Source organism: Lutra lutra, chromosome 2 (genome assembly GCF_902655055.1).
Source record: "Lutra lutra chromosome 2, mLutLut1.2, whole genome shotgun sequence".
In the NCBI taxonomy this organism is placed as follows: domain Eukaryota; kingdom Metazoa; phylum Chordata; class Mammalia; order Carnivora; family Mustelidae; genus Lutra; species Lutra lutra.
Window position 1 is genome coordinate 111,551,680 of NC_062279.1, and position 19,931 is coordinate 111,571,610.

The following is a 19,931-nucleotide window of genomic DNA, read 5'->3' on the forward strand; positions in this document are numbered from 1 at the left end:
ATTTTGCCCCTTTTCAAAAAGCATGAGCTGCAATCTATGAAATTTTGAAAGAACTGTCTGTACCCTAATTTTTATTTTGTAAAAATACAAATTTTCATTCACTTACAAAATACCAAAGAGGTAGTTTCTTAAATTTCAACTGCGTAGCACAACACTTTTTCTTTAGATCGCCTCCTGTATCCACGAACAAGACATTTGGTGGCAAATACCCATCTAGTGTGCTACAAATGAATTATAGGTGTATTGTGACTATTGCTCCCATCAGCTCTTGGATAAGCTGGGAAGAGTCTGGGTGGTCAGAGCTCCTGGGCCAACCACCTCTAGCCAGAAGTGTCTTTTTCTCGAGCTCCTCAAAGGACTGCTCCAGTAGAATGAAAATTGATTGCGTGCCTCCTGGTCACCATGGACAGCAAAAACCATGAGTTACATACAGCTTTATTCATTGTTCTATCATGACATGCTAAATACAAGCCACAAATGCTATATTACCTGAATATTCACTTCAATAGCTAGCCCATGACTGCCCACCATGGATACAGGGCCCAAGGAGCTACTGAAGGAGTTCATAATCCAAGCACCATGAAGCATAGCATACAGTCTAAGGTTATAGCTAGCTATAAAGGGCTGGCTGATTAGCTGAAAGGGACGCTCCAATCTTCACTTCTGTTGGATACTTCTCTTTGATGTTTCTTATGTGCTGCCATAGCAGTATACAGGTAAGTTGCAGGCTGACTGCTCTACCCACCTATGCCTTTCTACAGATTATAGCTTTATTATTTTAAATACACTTGATATAAAAAATGATTACATTCTATATCTCTTTACATTATAAGATATTTTAACATTACATCTGTCACTCAAAGACAATTAGATTCTTAGATAATAATTTCAACTGGTATAAATTTTTAAATGGTAAAAGTATGTTTTAGAAGTATTCTCTGCTGTTGGGACATGTAGCTGACTTAGTTAAGTGTCTGACTCTTGATTTTGGCTCAGGTCATGATCTCAGGGTCATTAGATCAAGGCCTGCATCAGGCACATGGAGCCCAAAGACTCTCTCTTCTTCTGCCCCTCCTCATTCATGCACACTCTCTCTCTCTCAAAGGAAAAAAGTATTCTCTGCTGTTTAAGCAAATAACTTCTCATCAGTGATTATTACCAAGAATTTGAAGAGATCATAATTTTAAAATCTTATAAAATTGTTTTCATATTATTTATCTAGATGTTTGTGCAATTAGATACTGAATTTTTAGTAAATTAAATATTGATTTTCTCTCATGGTACCATGTATTTTATTATTATCATCATAAATTCCCTGAAGATTATCCCAGTGTACATATCAAACTTTATCATTGTCTATGTGTACTGTGATTAGATACAAGATAAGAAACACTGGCTTAAATAGACTATTTTGCAGCATATCCCAATAAATCCCCAGATCTTTGCAGCACTGTCTGCTCTTTGAAACCTCCTAAAGATAAGCTTATGCCTACTTTATTATTATATCTTCAGTGTCTTGTCTGCTGACTAGCTCAACAGATATATGGTAAAGGAAAAAATAACTGGTAAGTAAAAGTCACTTCTTTCAAAATAACATTTCATAACTTCAGCTATTTAGTTATGGATAGGAGACACTTCCAGAATTCCTTAGGGGAAGTTCTTTTTTTCTTCAAAGAAACACTTTAAACTTTGAATAAGAATCCATACTACTTAGCAAGGAAGAAAGAATTCTAAGTCAGCATTCAAAAACCAGTAGTAATGAGCAATATCAATTCTGACCCTGCAGTTTCCCTCTGATCTCCTTCCACCATAAAATCTGCCCTACTCCCACATTCTCCCTCTTTTCTAATCTGACTCCTAAAAGTGACTATGTCAAACATCTTAAGTTTTTTCTCTTTAAAATAAAAAATAAAAGTAATTAAAAAGTGAGAGGGTCTTCTGGTTTTGCTTCTTTGTGGTTGTTGTTTTTTTAAGATTTTATTTCTTTATTTGACACAGAGAGAGAGATCACAAGTAGGCAGAGAGGCAGGCAGAGAGAGAGAAGAAGCAGGCTCAATCCCAGGACCCTGAGATCATGACCTGAGTCAAAGGCAGAGGCTTAACCCACTGAGCCACCCAGGTGCCCCCCTTTGTTTGTCTTTAATATGTGAGTCCTTACAGTAGTTTTTCTGTAAGTCAGTCACCAGCTACAAAGGAAGATTTTCCTACTGTTGTTACGTTTTTCACAAAGGTTTCCACCCTCAATGACTTTGCCACTCTGTCAACTTTGCTAAAGTTTCACTTTAAGTCAAAATACATTCGTGTATTTATAAATTACCAGTAGGTGAAATAAAAGGAAACAGATAAGCAGAAAATACGCACAAAGCTCTTATTGCAAGAGTAATAGAAAAACATCAGTTAATAAAGTAAAACTAGATAAATTTACCAAGCTTCCTGGTATGTCTACCACCTTCACCACAATCAGAATCAAATGGAAACAATTTTCCTTTCTAAGAGTAGCATCTACTCTTAGATGCTTAAAAGCTACAGTTGAAGAAAATTTGATTTTGACCTCAGGTAAAAATTCCAGCAGGAATATAGGAAAAACAACAGGCAAACACACAAAGGAATGGAAGATATTTTGGCTGTGAGGCCACAGCAATTTACCATTTTGCCCACACACATGTACCAAATTTGAACAATTGGAATATGGTTCATTTATTATGTGACTAACTATAACTTTTCCTAAAATCTGTGGCCCACTATATCTCCCAGAAGTAGAAGCCAAAATGGTATGCCACCTGAGGGAAAATGTAGATGGGTTTAGCAAAGCTAGATTTACGAAAACCATCAATTACATACTTCTTTGGACCTGTGCAGTTAATCTGTTTTTAATTGAGCTCCACTGTTGTCATATATTTAGTAAACAAATGGGCATAAGTGCAAGCATCATGATTGTTTTTATAGCACAAATATCATGCAGCTTGCAGTTTTGGAAGACCCCTTTGGCAAATCTTAAAACTAAAAGTGTTTAATGTTCAGACGTATTCTTTTCTTTACACTTCTGCTCATGATATTCTTGTTTTCTGAACCTCACAAACCCAGCTGTTAGCTCAAGTGACATGGCAGCTGAATGGACATACCAAAAAGCTCTTATTAAACAGAGATTCTTTCTGGTTCCAATTTATTTCTCCACTAAACAAAAGGTAATTTCACACTTGCCTGGAAAAAAAGATACTTTGATTACTTTGTGATGAGAAATTCTCAGCTATTTGATCAACAAACAGTAGATTACAATTCTCTCTCTTGCACAAGTCTATTCTCCCACAAGGTATATCACAAGAAAAACGAAAATTTCCCTAACTTGCTTTTGAGGCATTACTAGTGATGAAATTCTTTTTAAATAATAATTCTAAATAGCTGGATGCCAATTGCTCCCCCTAATTCATATCTGAGTTTGATGTCCTTAAGGAAAAAAAAAAAAACCCTGAGTATGTCTAACATACTCAAACCTTAGATCCCCTAGAAAAAAAAAATTACAGTACATACAAAGATATGTTTTTGTCTGTTGTTCTCAAGTAGCTTGGAAATATGACCCAAATCAAGAAAGGTCAGTACTATATTCATTACAAGCCTAATAAATTAAATACTGAAGATAAAGAAAACCTAAGACTTAAAAGTGTAGACAAACATACTACTCACTTGAATTTCTCATTACAGAATAATACGCAATTACCTGATGACCCCAGCCCAGTAAAGAGTTTGTTAGTTTTCAAAATTCCCCAAGCTCCTCTTCTTTTTGCTAAATTTCACTGACTATATATTTGTGTAACATATAACATGATACAACAGAACTAGAGGCTTTTAGAGCCAGTAGTCTTTTAGACTGACTGTTGAACGAATGTCACAGGCAGAGCAATGTCTCCAATACTTAATATTCTAGCAGTCTTAAGGGACTTGCTCAAGGTCACACAGCTGTTTAGTAAATAAAGCAAGACTAGACCCAGCCTCTGGAGTCCTGGTTCAATGGCAAGTGTTTCTCATTTGCGGCTGCTTGTTTAGCATGGAAGACTGGGAGAAAAGAGGTGTCGATCATCAGTGCTCCACTATTGAGGACAAATGTAGCATCACTTAATCAGAATTCAGTCCTTCATTGAGCAAAATCTCAAAGTGACATCTTCTGGAATACCCACTCTCTATGGAGAAATTTAATTAAACTTCAGTCCCTTTATTCCAGCACAAATATTGTGAGGGAAAACAACTCAACTCCTCTGACATTTTTGCAAATAGGTTTAGTGGAATCCATTCTGTTTACTTTTACTGACATTTGTTTTTCACTCAATTATCCCACATGGTTATTTTTTTTTCTTTTCATAATTTATTTCTAGCAACTTAGCCATAAGAATTAATACAAGTAATTCCTTTCTTTGGAACAAGCACCAGAGCTTAGATTCATAATAACTGAAGAAAATAAACACTCATTTTCTCATTTTACCCCTCCCCTTTCCTCTTCCTAATAGTTCTGGTTTACTTATTAATCAGACTGGTGACAGCACTAGAATCCAACCAGGAAGAATTTAACCTCAAACACATCAGGGTTTTCTCCTCACATAGCCCTAAAACTTTGGAAAATAATACACTTTACTGGATTAGTCATCTGCCAGATGACTAAATATGACAAATATTTTTTTATCTTGTACCCATTTCCAATCTTTGCACACCTTTATTTTGAAATTTTCTGTGCAGTCTTGCAAATTTCAGAAAGCCTTCAATGCAAAAAGTCCTCTTCCTTTTTTTAATCCATGAGGTGTCATTGAGTAGACATGAAACAACTAATTTTTAAGAGGATTAAAAATATGTAGTGTAGAGCAGTACTGCTCAAACTCTACCATGAACACGAATCCAACTGGAGAACATCATAAAATGCAGATCCAAATTCAGTAGATGTTGAGTGAGGCCTGAGAGTCCACATTCCTAACAAGTTTTCAGGCTAGACATTAGTCTGTGCTTTAAGTCGAGTGTAGAAGAAAGGGCATTTATCTTGGAGCTGGGGAGATCTGGATTGAAATCCAACATCATTGGTTCCTGACCGTGAGAAAATGAGAAAGCTCACCCCACCCCCAGAGTACTCCTTTCTCCCCCTACAACACTCACAGCCTCACCACTATCATCAGCCTTGATCCACTGGGACTGATCTCATTATATCCTTTACCCTACTTCATGTCAGGCCACCCCTAGAGTCCCAGGCTGCCTCTCAACTCCTGCAATTAAATCCCTGTTAGCCTCTGTGAAACTATCTGGCCCCTTTTCCCATCTCTCCCCAAGTTCTGAAATCCTTCCACTCTATCCTCCAAAACTATGGGCGCCGTCAGCAAATTCCCCTATGTTAATTCTCCAGCTACTGTCTGAAGGCTTTTCTCCCCTTCATGCTTCAAGAGAAACCCCGCTCTGCATTGAGGAAAGTGCCACTGCTACAGTTCCCTTAGTGGTGTTTATTTTGTCTCTGGTTCTTAGAGTACTAGACTTAGAAGTAGAGAACATGTCCTTGGTGCTCCTTATTGCTGCTTTCAGACAATTTTCCAATCCTCCCTCATTCCTAAAAACTGCCCATTTAGGATCTCTGTCATCAGTTTATATCAACCGTGAGTCCTCATTGTTGTTGTCACAACAACCTAGCCATCTCATGATCATTACCCTAGACTTCGTTTCTATCAATAACTGTATCTTCTCTTTAGTGCCATTTGCATACATCCTACTTTTTGACATCACCTCCTATCTTTTCATCTCTTCTGTCTGTACTCTGTGCCTCAATTCTTCCCTACCATTGGTGCTGTGAAGCCATTCATCCTACCATCTTTTCAGTGTTTCTCATCTCTTCAACATCTTATTTCCATCCTTTTCCAATTTAAATTTCATTGTCAATGGTTATCGACTCCCTCTTCTCTATATAGTTTTGTTGCTCTTGTTTTCTAGAACTATAATCTTATTTAATTCAAATTTGTGCCTACTCCAAACCTTCTTTTGTGCTAAACATTGTGGAGTAAAATACAAGCCACGATAACTGGTCTTACTTTAAATACTTGACTCAAGTGCTCTACCATTCATACCAAATATCCCTAGTCTATACACTCTTTTATTTATTTTTTCCAAAGCATAATAATAATAATAATAAATAACCCACCAAGCCCCTAAAATCACAATTAAAATATCAATGACACTTTCACATTTGTAGATAATATGGGAATCTAAATTCAAAGTCCTATTTGATGAAGAATTCCTCAGCTAGTTTTATATCTAAACCCATAAGTTTTAACTTGAGGAAAAAGTTTAATGACCAGAGGGCAAATAAGTATCATTACAAAGTAGTTTTTTGCTTACAGGGCATTAGGTCCCCAGAAATTTCTACCAAGACACCTGAGAGTATCTATCTATTGATAAGTTGATTAATAGATACGTAGACACACACACACACACACATTTCATTAAATTCATATAAGTACAATTTTTAAACTTAGCCATAAAAGGTATTTTGCAAAACATAAGTAGAAAAGTATCAAATAATTAGAAAATATTTCCATTTATTTTAAGTTTTTTCCTCTATCAGCAACTTCAAACCAAAAGACACAATGCTCTCAGGCTTTACAAAGCATCCAACAATGAGGGTGGTCAAATCTTTAACCTATAGTTTAGATGTTCCAATAGAGAAGTATTAAATTTTTTAAGCACTTCAATTTGTTTTCAGAAAAGATGAGTTTGAATATCCAGTGTTCTAAGTGAAAGATCTTTACTATCATAAGGCAGTTGATGTTTTCATATAATTTGGATATACCCAATATTAATTATATCTGTGGCCATGATAAATACAGAAGCTATCAAGTCATTTGTACTAACTCATATAAAACATGCTCTTTGAACTTCATCTTCCCTCTGGCTCCACTCACTCCCATGATGATCTCATCCAGTTACTTGGCTTTAAACATCATCTATACACTGAGGATTCCCAAATTTATATCTAGAACCAGACAGCACCTCTGAAGTCCAGACTCATACATCCAGCTGCCTATTTGACGTCTCCATTTAGAGGCCTTACATGCATTTTACACTTATCTTGTCCTAAACCAAACTTCTGATCTTTTCTCCTAAACCTTCTCCTCCCACTGTCTTCTCCATCTCAGTAAATAGGAACCCTATCCTCCCAGTTACTCAGGTCAAAAATTTGGGAGTTATCTTTGACTCTTCTCTTTCTTTCGTGCCTGACCTTGAATCCGTCAGCAAATCCTGTCAGTTCCACTTTCCATATCACTCAGAATATGACCACACTATCTCCACTGCTGCTGTGTTGATCCAAGGCACCACCAGCTCTCACCTGGATTACTCAGTAGCCTCTTTACTGGCCTCCTACCTTTGCCCTTCTCCCTTTACTGTTAGATACACAGTGTTCAAAGTGATTAACACACAAGCGATTAAGAAAAGCAGGTCATCACTTTGTTAAAACCCTAAAATTGCATCTCATTTCAGCAAATTAAAAGCCAGTTCTATGGGGTCCTACATAATCTCCATATCATACCCTCTACCTCCTCTACCCTGTTACCTCTCTAACTCATATCCTATGATTATCCCCACTGCTCACTCTACTTAAGTTGTTCAGGCCTTTTTATTGTTCCCTAAACTCTCAGGGCCTTGGCAGTAGCTCATCTATTATCTGGGATGATTTAGACCCAGTCAGTCACATGGCTTTCCCTTACTTGCTTCAAGTCCTTGCTGCACTGTAACCTACTCAGGGACTCCCCTACTGAAAATATAATCTCTACCCTATTCAGCAATACTATTTTCCTTTGCTTTATTTTTCTCTATAGCCCTTTTCATCTAACAGTGTAAATATTCATTTGTTTTCTGATTATTTCCCTCCACAAGAATGTAAATTCCCAAGGGCAAAAGCTTCTGTCCATTTTCTTTACTACTATACAGCCCATTCTTAGAATTTGCTTAGCAAATAGTAGACACTCAATAAGTACTCACTGAGGCCCCTGGGTGGTTCAGTCCACTAAGCATCTTCCTTGGCTCTGATCATGAGATCCAGGTTCTGGGATTGAGCCCCATATAGGGCTGCCTGCTTAGCGGGGGGTCTGCTTCTCCCTGTTCCACTGCCCCTCCCCCCACTCATGCTCCCACGCATACATACACATTCCCCCCCAAATTATATTTTTAAAAATTAAATAAATAAATAAATATTGATTATATTAATATTAAAGAATTAAAAAATTACTAGCACAAATATTTTATTATCAATAATTCAATAATTAGTCACTATCCTAGCTGGTACAAGGAAAGCTCAATACAGTAGTATTCATTCCTCCTGGCAACAAACAGTCCTTATCATAGAGTTAAATGCCTAAGGTCTTTTTCACCTTGGCCTTATGAATTTTTGCAGCAAACCTAAGCTCTGATGTTATGACTCTTTTTCTGAAAACACTGGTTTCTGACTATATCAGTATCTTCTCACATCTGAAAACCCCATTAGAACTGATGATTATATCACTCTTGAAAGTTAGATGGACAAAGTATGTGTGGGTTTAAACCCCCTCACCCTTACCAAAGGCGACCAGAGAAATATTTTGCAAGAACTGAATGGTTATAGAATAGGGGTCTACAGACCATGGCCTGGAGACCAAAGCCAGCCAGGACTGCCAGATAAAACACAGAATATCTAATAAAATTTGAATTTCTGATAAGCAACAATTTTTTTTTAGTGTAAACGTATCCTAAATACACACTAAATGCTAAATCTGGAAAACTTAAATCTGATTCACCACCTGTTTTTGTACAGCCCACAAGCAAAGAATGTTTTTTCCATCTTTAAATGGGAATTTTCCATCTTTAAATTGGGAAAAAATTAAAAGAAGGATATTTCTTCTTTTAATAGTTTAATAAGAATATGGCATTTGATAAGAATATGGCAACTGAAAATTATATGAAATTCAAATTTCATTGTCTATAAATAGTGCTATTGGAACATAGCCACTTGTTTTCTTGCTGTCTATAGCCACTTTCACATTACAGCAGCACAAGTAAATTGTTGCAACAGAGAACATATAGCTGCAAAGCCTAAATATCTACCATCTGGCCCTTTACAGAAAGTTTACCAACCCATTTTAGAATGTTTACTCTTATTCTTCTCCTTACCAAAGACAAAGCAAAGTAACCTCTTTCCCTTTGGAATTCTCTTCCCCCAGGAGCACTTCTGGTGCTTTATCATTATACTAGAAAGAGAAGTAGGAAGCAAGCTGAGAAGAGGACATGTGATGAAAGGTGTGGGCTGTGGATCCCCATAGAGCTGAATGTGAATCCTTTCTGCACCCATCACAGCCTGAGTGAGTTACTTACACGGGGGCCGCAGGAACGCCACCACAAAGGGTGGCTACTGAGTTAAGAGATAAAGATTAAAAGCTTGATTTTAAAGAACAAGAAAAAGGTCAAGTTTCTATATTGCAACAGAGGGTATGATTGTCAGAAGGACAAAAAAACAGGGAGAGAAGAAAAGTAAAAAGATAAAATATGGGACTAGGAGGACAGACTTCTTAATCACTCACCAAGAGGAGAGCTTAAGTGAAAAATACAACTTTTCATGGATTCAAGCAAAAATATCATGACCAAAATTAGGGAAGTGTGGATAGATTTATTTGGACTAAGTACGGCAGTAGCAAAACCCTTTTCAAGGTAAATAAATTTTAGATTGCTTCTACTCAGTACACACAGATGATATAAACCCCACTTCCAGAGTAGTAGTATATTTGAAAGGAAAGCTCTATTACTATGAGGGGAAAGGAGAAAAGACAGAACTACATTTACGTGGCTGTGGACTCCCTCAGGTTCTTAAAGGGGCCAATAAAGAAAGTAGCATCTATAATCTCTTCAGCCATTCTTTCCAGGAAATATTTTCTACTCTGGCCCTTGGGTTAAAGTTATCAGGTCTCTGCTTTTAAAGTCTAGAAAAATAGAAGTGTATAAAATAAATGGGCAATATATAAGAGTCATCAAATGACTGTATCTGTGACCCACGACCCTAGGCAGTGCTTCTCAACACGTGAGCCTCACATGTAAGACATGTTCCCAAACACAACTTCTGACACTAGATACAGTGCACTTCACTCCTTCTAAAAGGCATATCAGCATGGAAGAGAGTGACAGTGATGTTATCACAGAGATAACCTTGAGGCTGTTCTAAATATATTTTCAAATGTAAATTATTTGCAAGCTTCAACTGTATTTGGTAACAAAAACTGTCTTATTTCTGACCTGTGTCACAACACTGTGATTTGTACTGTTCCATGTCACTGCCCAAGAACAAAATCTTCCTGAAATATAGAAGTTGTTACTAATATCAAGCACAGCAACAATACTATCAACAATGCTTCTAATCAATCCCCAAGGTTACTTCCAGAACTGCGTTTTTGAATTTGACTTTTGTTCACAACATATGTTGATGTGCTTTATAGCCTTATACTCAGAGCTGGCCAAGATATTCATTATTTCATTCACTAAGTTCACTTATTCTCAACATACGAGACTCACATGATGAGAACCACTAACCAAGTGTGATAGACTATAAATACAGACATCTGATATATTTCAATCAACCAATGTGGAATGAGATCCCACTCTTTGCCTGATATGGTTCTGGGAGTAAAGATGAATAGTGAGAGCCCCAGCCCTTTGGGACCTCAAAGTCTAGTGGAGGTGACAAAACAATTTCAATGAAGTATGATTAAATAAAATGGTAAACATGAACATAATACATGATGAGTTCAAGGAAAATGACCTGAATCCACAAGGAAATGATTAGGGAAATCTTTGTTAAAGAGATAGTACATTGAGCAGCTGCCCACTGTCAGTAATTATACTGGGCGCTGCAAGCCATAGATAGCTAATGTCAGCATGGTGTCTGACATCAGTGAGCTCACAGTCTAATATGAAAGGTAAATCCATTAGCTAATCTCAAAAGCAAATGCAAAGTCAATGAACTATGTTGGTGCCCTTGACCCTTCTTCCTTTTAACCAGGCCTCTTACCTTTACCAACCTGTTCTCTCTTACTCCTTTGTGACAGATACTTCAAGAAATGATTTCTTAGCCCAAAATTCTCCCCTCTTTGGGAATGGCCACAAACATAGATATAGGATAAGAGGCCACATCTTTTTATGACATGGATCCCCCAGAAATAGCTGATGGTTTCAGAAGTAGACATCTGACCCAAACTGGACCATTCCATGATCTCTCATTAGAATTTGAAATTCTAACCTAAGATGCACAGGGACCGATGAATCACATTAATGGCAACACTCAATAAGGAGTGATGACAAATTCCTGATACACAGGAGACCCATCCTGCTTCTACTCTCTCCACATGTTGCTTGTTGGACTCCTTTCAATTCTATAAGAATTCTCCTAATTTCCTTCCAACTGCTTAGGCTGGCCAGAGTTGATTCTTATGCTTATAGACCAAGAAACCTTCATACATGTCCCTTGCCCACAGTCTCCCATCCCTTGTACCCAGCCTAATGGTATTTCCCTGTGATCAAACAATTTGCTGTGAGATTATAAAGCTTACTATGTTATCTACCTTCCAGAGAGGTAATTGCTTGGGGGTTCTTGTGGAGATACAATGCTGGAATCCAGAGAATTTACAGCAGGGGCATTTCAGGACTTACTGAACCATGATAATCCTATAAAGGAGATATATTGGCATACAGAGAATTATCATTAATGTCCCCCAAATTCCACCAAATATGGTTCCAAATCTCAGCTCTGTAATTCACATAACCAAGTTTACACAGCTTGTAAATGGCAAAGCCAAAATTTGAAATCAATCTGGCTATTTTCAAACTCATATATTTTTGATACCACGATGTATCTGCCAATCCCTATTTTCATTCTTCCTTTAAATCAGTGGTTCTCAATTGGGGGCAATTTTCTACACACATACCCAGAAGACTTTGAGCAATGTCTGAAGACATTTTTGGCTGTTAAAACTATGAGGTGTAACTGGTGTTCAATGGGTAGAAGACAGGGATGCTGCTAAATATCCTATAATGCACGGAACACAACCACAACATTAACTATTTAGCCCAAAATGCCAAGAAAGCGGAGGTTGAGAAACTCTGCTTTAAATCAAACAAATAAACAAGTTTCTGAAAAATATACAATTCAAATGTACAAAAACAAAGAATTAAGCAAAAATTCCATTTTATGCAAGATATTATACTAGTATGCATTCATTATAGATTTATTGATACAAAAAATATTTGTATTTTTAAATGGGAAAGGTATGCTTCATGGCAGTTATGTAGAGTATGATAACATTTTGTAAAATAAATATATATATATGCATGAACATGTGTTCATTTACATGCGGGAAGAAAACTGGGAAACTGTAATACCACTAAGTTAATACTGCCTAGCCCTAAGGGAAAGAGAGATTAAATGACTTTTGTTTTTCTCTTCTTTTTTCCTTGGGATGCATTTCTGCATTAAAAGTTGCCAGTTTTCATTTTAAGATATAACTCTTCTTGTCAGCCTCATGCCTGACCTCAGTTGGTTCAGACTGGTTCACACTACCACATATTTTGCTTCGCCCACCTACATACTCAAGAAAAGAGGCACTGTTTCATTAAAAGAGGCTCAGAAATGGCATCTCTGATTATGAGGTTCTGGTGCATGTGTGAAAACATTCATTGTATTCACTCAAGGTCTCATATTTTCTCAAACCTCCTTGCTTTGTACTTAGGTGACTTAGTCCTAATCCATGTTGGTGACATCCCCACACCACTTTTCTTTCTGCTACTGAGTCAGTTTTTGTTAAGATCACCTTACTTCTCAGTAAACCTTAGATAAATGAAACATCTTTCAGCTCCAACTCTCTCACCTCTAGCATTTAACTGAGGGAATGGAATAAGAATTTTAGAATTTAAGTTTTTATCTAAAACTCAAAACAAAATCACTAACTGAAACACATTTTTCCCAAATAGTTCTAAGTACTCTTAAAACTGACCCTCATAGCCCTTCTAGATTCACTTCTTTCATGAGGCACAGTAGCTGTAGCCCTAACTATAGTCGTAGTATGTGTCTTCTTTCTATTCCTATCAAAGTCATAAGAAAGACAGACTTGATCTTCATTTGAGGTGTTAACTGAATAGGGTGGGTCAGTCCAGAACTACCCTCTTCCAGGTGCTAGAAGATGAAGTCCTTTGCTATACCTACATACAGTTGTTAAAAATATGGACAACTGATTAGGGGAAACCCTCTTTTGGGGACAAAGGAGCAACTTTTCAGTAACTGAACATTAGCTATCCCAGATTATCAAAAAAGCATTTTCTATAATTTTCCTTCTTTGTTCTCAGTGCTTCTTACTACTGCAAACACATTTTTATAAAACTCGGACTAAAATAGAATGGCATATCACATTAAATTATATTCCAGTTACTTCTTTTTTCCACAGACAGAGCATTCAAACCCACCGTACACTCTCAAGACCTTGCCTCTAAACAGGTTCTCTTCTTTCCTCTAGTTACTGCACACCTCAGTAGGGCATGTGTGTTTGTGTGTGTAAAAATGTATGTATGAAGGTGTGTCTGTATGTGGGTAGGGGTTTGCATGTATGTGTTTGTTTTATTCCATATGGATGGAGTAAGACATTTACTGAACACCTCAAAAATAAGGCTGGAAAATAATAGCATATACTCCAAAAATATGTGTTAAATGAATGACCAATGAATAAATAAGGTCTGTAACATTTTAAATAAAACTTAAAGTGAAATATTGTCCTCCTTCCTGAGAAGTTCATAGCTTTGTAAGAGAGGTAACTTGCATTACCAGCAACTATTCCTGAAAATTCACAGCATCTTCATCATTTCAATAAATACATTAATTGCTTGAATTGGTATCATGCCTTTCCATGAAGGTATCAACATATTTGATGTGTTTTAGCTCCTGGAAGGATGAATTAAGTTTTTTTAAAAAATCTGTCTCATTGAGATATTCGTCTGCTAAAACTTCATTTAGATTATAAGTAATTGAGGATTTTATATAATCATGGGAAGATGTTACTTTTAGCTGAACTAAAAATATAATTATAATGAAACAGATGATATATTTCATATTTAAATGATGAGAATGACTGATCATTAGATTAAACCTAAGTTATTTTCACATGTAATAAAATGCAAGCTGTTTTAGTTCCCATATATGGCAATTCCCATGATTAAGGCTAATTTCTCTGGCAATTGTAATTAATAACCTCTGTCCTACCGTTTCAGGAAATTTCATCCACAAAAGGAAAGGACCAACTGTTCATCGCAAACAGTAAAAGCTCTTTTTCATGGAAAGATATTTTAAAACAATAAGCAATTAATGAAAAGTATGCAAGTACCCAGAAATTGCAAATGCTCAATTTCAAATGACATATCCTTTAGCTATCCAACCAGCAAGAGAAGTCATTTAAAAGCTAAAAACTATTGCCAGAAAAATTACAAAAAAGAAATTAATTACTCATGAATAAAATTCAATATAAATGTTAGAAATGTAAGGTTTTTTTATTTTTTTTAAGATTTTATTTATTTATTTGTCATAGAGAGAGAAGCGAGAGCGAGCACAGGCAGACAGAGTGGCAGGCAGAGGCAGAGGGACAAGCAGGCTCCCTGCCAAGCAAGGAGCCGGATGTGGGACTCGATCCCAGGACGCTGGGATCATGACCTGAGCCGAAGGCAGCTGCTTAACCAACTGAGCCACCCAGGCGTCCCGAAATGTAAGTTAAAATAATAATATAATCACAGAACAAGTATAGAAAATAAATTAAGAGAGTGTAATGGAGACTATATTCAATTTTGTCTCTAAATTCAAAGCAAGTAATTTATATATCTCATACTTTATATAATCTCATACTCTGTATTTATCTTGTATTTTATATTTATCAGAAAAAGTTGATATGCAGAAAAACTGACCTATATTTAAATTGTCTCCTACACTAAAATCAGATTTTTAATTCTGTGAAATCATAATTTCTCAAGTACTGGAAATACTTCCCTATTATTAAAACTAATTTTCACCTCTGTTAAAGGACTTCCTTAGATTTGGATTACAAACTTAGGCTTGTATTATACCAGAAACTTTAACTGAATAATTTTTTAAAACAGTCACTATCTGAGAAGACAATTATAGTGTTGTAATAGATCTAAATAGAAAACAATTTCTACTGTTCTCTCTGACTCTTTCTGCAGTATCCCTGGTCAAGACCTCCTGTTGATCAATTCTCTCACCGGCTCTACTAGTCAGTTCTAAAGGGTTCCCTTCCAGTTCAAACCCATTAGCAATCGTCAATTTCAACAAAAATCAAAATTAGGTGGTGTTACATCCCAGAAAATTACTCAACACATCAGACTTTTGTGAATTACTTTCTATGATAGGCAATAGTTTATCTAATATGCTACTTATCAAAAATATACCTTGTATCTGTAAATATTTTTATATCTCTGAATTGTATCTTATTCAGCTTATTTGATTCATTCATTTTCACAGGCCTCAGTTTAAAGCTTTTTTCCCCCACATGGACAAGCATGTCATCTGTAATGAAGACTCTGCAGGGTGTTGTCGCAGACATTTTTGTCTGCCACATACCTCATCTTAGATGTCTATTCTGAAATAGGTCTTTCTGACATTCTTCTGTTGACAGAGCATCAACCTACTGATGAAAATTGGGTTATCACCCCATGGACAAGCATCACTAACTGAAACTCTAGAAACCAAACCATGGAATACTAAGAATAAAAACAGTAAGAATAGTTTCACATACTGTATATGACATGCAAACTACAGCATTTGTTCTCACTTTTATTGAAACGGAATATTTTCCTTCACCTGGTCAATGCCAATTAGTTACAGTAAGCCACAATCTTTTGTGAGAAGTGAGATGTCTGTCAATAAAAAGAAAAGTATAACATAAGCCTACTTCTTAGCTGTGACATGCTGTCTAGGCTTTGGTATGCCTCAAGTTGGAAAATATGCCTTTCCCTTCACAAAGAGAAATACCACATGCCACAAAGACTGTGAACCCTGTAGGGTTAATTACTCATGGTTTTCTGAAACTAAAAACTACCTGTTTTTAAGTCATATGTTAGTAATATATTTTTATTTAATTGTGTATTTAATTTTTTTAAAAAAGGCATTCTTCTAATAGCAATTTATTTAGTGTTGGGACAATCCCAAGCAACTGTTATTCCTTTGACTGCTCTGATATTTTATTTTTAAATCTCAGGTAATATGTCCTTCAGGTGAATTGCTATAGCTATCTAGTTATCTTCAGACTCTGGACTATCTAAAGCAGTGATTCTCAAACTTATCTTCACATTGAAATCATCTAGGAGATTCAAAAACATACCAATGCCTATCTTCTACCCCAGAGATTGCAAATTAACTTAGGTCCTAGTGTGACCTAAGCTTGGAAATTTTTAATATATCCTGAGATGATTCTAATGTGCAACCAAATTTCGAAACCACTGGTATATAGGAATATTGATTAACATACCACCTGTGGGTATTAGATAATATTTACTACCATCATTGTCTGACAAAGTCAAAGAATGATATTCAGAGTAATTAACCTTACTAGTAATTGTTATCATATATTAAAATGCCAAGTATTTTACCAACATTTTATCTAATCCTCACAACATTCCTGCAAGATAGGTATTATTATTCTCACTTTGTACATGGAGAAATAAAGGTCAGAAAGTTTAGGTTGTTTCCCCAATCTCACCAACTAATAAATGGCAAGGGTGCTATTTGAATCCATGTCTATTTGACACTAAAAGACCAATCCTGGGATGCCTGAGCGGCTCAGTCAGTTAAGTGGCTGCCTTCAGCTCAAATCATGATCTGAGGCTCCTGGGATCAAGCCCAATGCCAGGCTCGCTGCTCAGCAGGGAGTCTGCTTCTCCCTCTCCTTCTATGCTCTCTCTCTCTCTCAAATAAATAAATAAATAATCTTTAAAAAATAAAAAATAAAAGACCTATTCTTTCCACTATGCCATACATTTTCAGTGGGGGTAATATCACCTAAAGAAGTAAAAATTAAAGGAAGTGAAGATCGTAAGATTCTTAGATATTGCAATGGGTTTTGGCCCTCCAAAGTTCAACTCTGCTGAGGAAATCTTATTGTTTAATATTTAATTTCTCTTTTTTTTTTAAAGATTTTATTTATTTATTTGACAGACAGAGATCACAAGTAGACAGAGAGGCAGGCAGAGAGAGAGAAGCAGGCTCCCTGCTGAGCAGAGAGCCCGATGCGGGACTCGATCCCAGGACCCTGAGATCATGACCTGAGCCGAAGGCAGCGGCTTAACCCACTGAGCCACCCAGGCGCCCCTTAATTTCTCTTATTGAAAAAAATTAAATTTAACTTTATTTCTCTACCTAGGAGGCTAATAATGAAAAAAAAAAATTCAGAGACACTCTACTATACCATATTCTGCCTCCAACCATTTTGGTTAATAATTAGTTAACATGTATACTACTCACATACCAAATACATATTATCTACTTCTCTACATTATATAGAATGCCTGTAAAGAAAGTGACTCTCCCCTCAATTTTATAATTCCCAAGTTGTATTTATAATTGAAAGAACCACAGTATAAATAAAACTACATATGTTATAGGTCCCCAAGATGCTAATGATAGGAGAGGAAGTAGTAACTCCAAAGAGCATTATCAAAGACATTTGTCTGTTATATTGTTACTCCAGCATTATAGCATTATGTTGTTGGTTCAAACCTTGGGAATTTCTGGATTAAATCTGAGACTGGCCCAGTACATGGAGGGCAAGGAGAGACCAAAGAAGAAAGGTAGAACACTCCAGATTCATAGGTGGTAGGTTTAGCAAGGGAACTTATTTATAAGGTTTGTCTTGGGGTGGTCACAAGATGTGTTCATATTTACACCCACCCACCAGAATCTCTAACGGGATTTTTTTCCCCCTTTTTGCCTTTTTTTTTTTTTAAGATTTCATCCATTTATCTGACAGAGAGAGCACAAGCAGGTAGAGCTGCAAGCAGAGGGAGAGGGAGAAGCAGATGCCCCACTAAGCAAAGAGCCCCACACAGGGCTTGATCCCAAGACCCTGGGACCATGATCTGAGCCAAATGAAGACGCCCAACAGCCACCAAAGTGCCTCAGAATCTTTAAGATTTATATAGAGGCCTTAACTAGATTCAGTCACATATTCTGTGCTGATGATCTCAACGACACATTACTTTCTCAAGGTTGTATCCTTGAGGCAGCCTTTAATGCTGGGAAAGCAGGCAGAACACACATTTCAAGTATACGGGGGAGAGTAAGGAGTCTCCAAGTGCCAAGTCTCCAAGGGTCCAACTTGAGGGTCAACTGGTATATACCAGTGTAAGCTTTCTCTGATATGACATGAATATATGTCAAATTATTCAAAGTTTAAACATCTGGAGGCAAGAATCAAATCATTCAGCTTTGTATCTCCTATAGCACTGGGTGTCACATAAACTAGTCAACCAATAAATATGCATGAAATTAAAAAGAAAATAGAATTTCCATTACCATACCATCACATAATCCAAAACACACAATAATAATACAATGTTAAGCAAATTTTAATTAGTTTTTATGGTTTCAAATGTTTTTCTACTTTCTTTAGAATCATTAATTTTAAAACATTTTTAATTCTTTAAGAGGGGAGAGTGTAACACAGAATAAGTATCAAACTTTAATTGAATATCTTCTTTTAAAAACTACTAATTTGATGTACCAAGTTGTCACCATTGCCCTATGAATAACAAATAAAGAGACATTTCAGGATACTGGCAAGTGCTCAAATACTGAACTCAGACTTTGGCTAAAGTTAATGATAAAGGTTACCCTACAGCAACCTATAGATGCCCTCTTAGGAAGATATATCCTAATTTAAGCCAATGAGTCAGCATGTATATGCTCATATTAAGGAAATATAGAAAAAAATTGAAGTGACAATCAGAAATATAGTGTCATTATGCTTATTTGCCCAAGGCAAAAAGGGCTTTTAACAATCTCCTGAAAGGAGTTATTGCTTTGAAAACTAACAATCCAATAACCAAGGAGGACTCCTTTGTGAGCATTCTAGAAAAATACCCTGAGGCTTCCAGCTAGTGAAACAAAAGATACTTGAGTATGTTCCTGGCAGACAAGGACACCAAAAGAGGAGTCCTGTAAGCTATTTGCTGGGAGTTGCTATCCACACCCATGGCCAGTGGACTGTACAGAACAGAATTGAAGTAGAAGAGAAAATCCAAAAGCTTTCTGTAACCCTTCATGCACCTAGAGCTCCTACCTAGACTGAGCATCTTTTGTTATTCATCTCACTGAGGAGAAAATTAGGTCTATGGGGAGGAAAAAAAAAAACTAATTAAAAAAAAAACAGCTAACTAAATTTACATAGCAGAACTCAAGCCAGTTACTTAGACTCAGAAGGGTAAATTAGAATTCAGATCCCTGCCTAAAGGAAATCTGCCTTATCAAAGGAGCCATAGTAATAATAATAGCAATAACAACAACAATAATAACAATGATAGTATATAACATTTATTGAACATTTGCTATATGTAAGTAACCATGTTTGATATTTATATTCATTTTTTTCATTTAAAACTTTCAAAAATCTCATGAGAATTTTTTCTCCTTATATACGAAGAAAGAAGGCTAAAGAGTTTAGGTGTATAAAACTCCAGACAACAGCATTTGCTTTTAGTTTTCCTGTGTTATAAGCTGTGTTATAAGCTATGAACTTGCAACCTTAATCCTCTCACAAAAACCCTCCTTTTCTTACAGCAATGGGTGTTATAGAGAACCTATGCTTCCTTTGCGAGGGACATAAACCTAACTTAAACTAGGCAAAGCATAG

The 19,931-nt window shown here is 36.3% G+C and overlaps 1 long non-coding RNA gene across 1 annotated transcript in view; it reads right to left on the reverse strand.

The window, feature by feature from the left end:
• LOC125094292 (uncharacterized) overlaps positions 1–19,931 on the reverse strand; it is a 154,593-nt gene that overhangs the window by 16,231 nt on the left and 118,431 nt on the right. The gene's annotated exons all lie outside the window — the stretch shown is intronic.